The following is a 4,903-nucleotide window of genomic DNA, read 5'->3' as shown; positions in this document are numbered from 1 at the left end:
TAATATAAAAATTCAAGACTAATATTAGATATATTTAAATGTGTTTGTATTTATCCCCAATGAGCAAGTCTGAGGTGACTCAGGTGACTGTGGGGAGGAAAAACTCCCTTAGATGGTAAAGGAAGGAACCTTGAGAGGAACCAGACTCAAAGGGGAACCTCATCCTCATCTGGGTGACACTGGAGGGTGTGATTATAAATATACAGTCTGATAAATGTTGTATTGATGCAAAAGATCACATGGAGTTCAGATCTCCTCTTTAGTATCGCAGAGTCCAACTGGAGCTGGTAGATCTCTAGATGCCTCAGGATTCTCAGAGTCGGCCTCATCTCAGCGGAGGTCCAAAATCTTCATCACACGGAAGACGATCGGTGCTAGAACTTGGTACTTACATATCGTCGCTGTCGGGCGGAAACCTCGTATGTCCAAATTTGGTCAATTTCATATTTTTTCACATATCGATGCTATTGGTCAGTCCCCACGTGGGTCTGTTATTTTTACAAGTTATTAACCAATCTAAAGTCTTGAAAATAGCTTGAGCACAAATCTCATAACTCCATTGGACACTTCAACTGTCCACCTCTTCCTCACTCCGCAGGAGAGCTTCACGTCATATTTCTCCTCAAGAAGAGTCGCAACGAATCAACACGTCTTCTGAGGTAAATGTCTTCAAAACACTGGGCTCAAAGAAAAAAAAAATCTTGACCCCGCTAGTTCTGGTGCTCGTCTGAGGACAGGAATTTAGCGCAAGACAATCCACTGCAACGCGGACTAAACCCTGTGCACTGCAGATAAGGTACGGCGTTTTTTTAATTTCCTGAAAAATAACGGTTTTGGAGATACGAGGATTCCGCCTGACAGCGACGATATATGCTTACATATATGTCTTCATGCTATCCCGCATCCAGCCAAAGCAAGGATTTGGCCATATGTTCTGATTGAATATAAGCACATTTACTCATTGGCACCAAGCATTATAAAGATAAAGGAGATACGAGAATATAAAGTGCTCTTGTAAATAAGTCTCGGAATTAAACATCAAGGAAGAACTTCATCTTAGAGCCAAATACGGTCAGTATTTAAGAGCGTCTGAAAGAACTGTCCAGTCGTTGTTCTCTTATCATCATCATCTGAGCCATCTTTCCATCTCGTTCTTCTTCACACGTCACGTAAAGCTCGCACGCTATGCGCCTTGAATCAGACTCTGTCTGTCTCTCCTGAAGCCGCAGATATCATCACGCAGAAAAAGCCTAGATCTTCTCTCATTTTAATCGAAGCAGTCGGGACCGAAGTGCTGTTAAATTCTTCATTTGGATCTTTTCAGGAATTCTGGATCGCTTGTCGATAAAATAGCCGATTTTATATTATCGCACTTTAGAATTCATGTGGTGGCGGTTTCGCGTAATCTAAACCTAATATTGAACAGATTCATTTTTTATTTTTAAAATACTGTCGTTAAACTAAATGATTGATGTGTGAGCTTTCTGTAAGGCGAAATTCATTTATCGCTGATGAAAAGGGTCTTGAAAAGGTTGGTGCTTTGTAACAGTTACACGCGAAGCTGTTTTCCTCCATGTGAAAGTCTTCACGCTGGTGTATGGTGTGAATTACAGTTATAATATAAGAGAAACGTGACAGAATACAGTCTCTTTAGAGTTCCCTGACTCTTTATAGCTGATGATAAATGACAGAGATGGGGGACTCGAGTCATATGACTTGACTCGAGTCAGACTTAAGTCGCAAATTTGAGACTTGCTTGACAAATATTAAAAAAGACTCGACTTGACTTTGATGTGATGTTCATGACTTGAGACTTGACTCGGACTTGAGTTAAATGACTCAGAGATGGGGGACTCGACTTGACTCGAGTCAGACTTACTGTAAGTCGCAAATTTGAGACTTGAGACTTGCTTGACAAATATTAAAAAAAGACTCAACTTGACTTTGACTTGACATTCATGACTTGAGACTTGACTCGGACTTGAGTTAAATGACTCAGAGATGGGGGACTCGACTTGACTCGAGTCAGACTTAAGTCGCGAATTTGAGACTTGAGACTTGCTTGACAAATATTAAAAAAAAGACTCGACTTGACTTTGACGTGACGTTCGTGACTCGAGACTTGACTCGGACTTGAGTTAAATGACTCAGAGATGGGGGACTCGACTTGACTCGAGTCAGACTTACTGTAAGTCGCAAATTTGAGACTTGAGACTTGCTTGACAAATATTAAAAAAAGACTCGACTTGACTTTGACTTGACGTTCATGACTTGAGACTTGTGACTTGCACATGTGTGACTTACTCCCACCTCTGAATGATAACAGGAACTTGCTTTGCAGACCTTCTACGGCATTTAAACGGATTAAAAATCTCATATCATTCTTATATCTGATAAATACATACGGCACATGTTAGAAAATCGCGAGTAACGGAAGCTGAATTAAACACTGCAGACTAACATGAAGTAGTAGATTGGAACCAGACCGAAACTTATTTCCATATATAGCAACACGTTCCATCATGTTTCCTGTACATTCCTTATTCGAGATCGAGAAATTCTCTACGGAGTGTTTTGCCTTGTGTTTTAAGAACTATATTAAAATTACAGTGGGCAAAATCACGATAGCGCAAAAAAAAAAAAAAAAAAGTTAAATAATTTTTAGGAAGAACCCAAAGAACCGCTGTGGTGCTGTTTGGTGGTACAGAGTGGAGTGATCTGTATATAGGACCTACTGTATTATTGGTACTTTAATGGTGAATTTCATCACCACAACCATCTTTGTGTTCTCAGCCAATCCGATTTTTGGCATGTTTTTGTTAGGTGGAAACCAGGAAACCAACACGGACCGTGGGAGAACACGTGCGACACAGTAACCTGACCTCAGGACGCAACGGGAGACTCTGTGTCCGTTCCACCCCGACTAGATTCTCTATGGAGTCATTTTATACTACTGTTCCATGCAAAATGGTTTAACATGAATGTGATTAAACTCCCATTTAATTTAGGAAAGACTAATAGTTTAACAGCTCTCAGATTTCAGATGTAGCAATTACAAGTAAGTACCTGCTAGAGTTTCAGGTTTTGTTGTGCGTTACCTGATAAGACACACAGCTCCCCGGGGACTAAGTGTTAGGTGTTACGGTTTGTACTGGTGTTTGGTGCTGTTTTCTGTAAGTGCAAGATAAAGTATAATGGTACTTGTGGCACTCATCTTTTTTTTTTTGCATTTTTTTTCAAGCAATTATCGTTGCTGTGTCTGAGCTCCATAAAGGACGGATTATTTTTGACATAGTTGGTTCGGTACCAAAACATACAAGCTGAAGAGCCGAGGTGACTCTGTGTAGTCAGTGTAAGTATAACCGCTCTCACACTTTTTAATTAGCGAAAGCTCCGCCGATCTTCTCACAGGATACTGAAGCCAAATTGCAGTGATGGAGGACAATTGGCTAAAGTCAAATAATGTAGCTTGCAGGATTACAGTACAGACAGCTGTGTTTACACTCGTGATGCAATCTCTCCCAGAGACATGGGAACTTCACAGATCCAAGCGAAACAAAAGCCAATATATTTCCTAAAACACAGAGAAAGCTTGTTGTCTGTCTGTCTGTCTCTCTTTCTCTGGCTCCAATTGTCTGTCCTTCTCTCGCTTTCTGTCTGTATCTCATGGTCTCTCTCTCGATTTTATTTGTTTCTCTCGCATCTGTCTTTCTACATCACTGCCTTTCTGTCTGTAGCTCATGGTCTCCCTCACACTCTCTCACACTCTCCCACACTGTCACACTCTCTCATACTCTCTCACTCCCTCACACTCTCTCACACTCTCTCACACTCTCCCACACTCTCCCACTCCCTCACACTCCCCCACTCCCTCACACTCTCCCACACTGTCACACTCTCTCACACTCCCTCACACTCCCTCACACACTCTCATACTCTCTCATACTCCCTCATACTCCCTCACACTCTCTCACTCTCCCACACTCTCCCCCACACTCTCCCACACTGTCACACTCTCTCACACTCCCTCACACTCTCCCATACTCTCTCACTCCCTCACACTCCCTCACTCTCCCTCACACTCACACTCTCCCTCACACTCACACTCTCCCACACTCTCCCACACTCTCCCACACTCTCCCACACTCTCCCACACTCCCTCACTCCCTCACTCCCTCACTCTCTATTTTATTTGTTTCTCTTACATGTCTTTCTATATCACTGCCTTTCTGTCTGTAGCTCATGGTCTCTCTCACACTCCCTCACACTCGCTCTCTCTCTCGTTCTCTATTTTATTTGTTTCTCTCACATCTGTCTTTCTATATCACTGCCTTTCTGTCTGTCATTCTCGCACACGCTCAAACTCGTGCACGCTCACGCTTACACTCACAAACCCCTTGTGTCAAAATTTCTTAGCATTCTATCAAAGAAAAGTCTTGCGTGATTAAACCGTTTGAGTGACTGAAACTTTCGTGTCGGTGGGTAAAAATATGAACATCCAGACATGAGAAAATAAAATGCAAAGCAGAGGATAGTTTTGTAATGTTATTTTTTATCACATCACTCATTCCTTGTGAGCAACAGGTTGCAGGATGAACAACATACAGTAGGCAACGAATTTACGTCAAACTTTCACATCTTTTCTCTTGTTTTCATCTCTTCCCTTTAGACCCCATGATAACACTTGGATAACAGAAGTGCACCTTTGTATACCTTTCAGTTCAATTTCTTGATTTAATCACTGACCATTAATCTCTCTCTCTCTCTCTATATATATATATATAGTCTTTATATACATGGCAACTTGTGGTACGAGCCGGGTTACATGCGTCACTAGGTCAGGAGAATAAGCTGTCAGTCCAAACAGCAGCAGTCAGAGCTGTGTAATGGTTTATGTTCATCT

The sequence above is a fragment of the Tachysurus vachellii genome, chromosome 14 (genome assembly GCF_030014155.1).
Source record: "Tachysurus vachellii isolate PV-2020 chromosome 14, HZAU_Pvac_v1, whole genome shotgun sequence".
Lineage (NCBI taxonomy): Eukaryota > Metazoa > Chordata > Actinopteri > Siluriformes > Bagridae > Tachysurus > Tachysurus vachellii.
Note: the sequence above shows the minus strand (reverse complement) of the source record.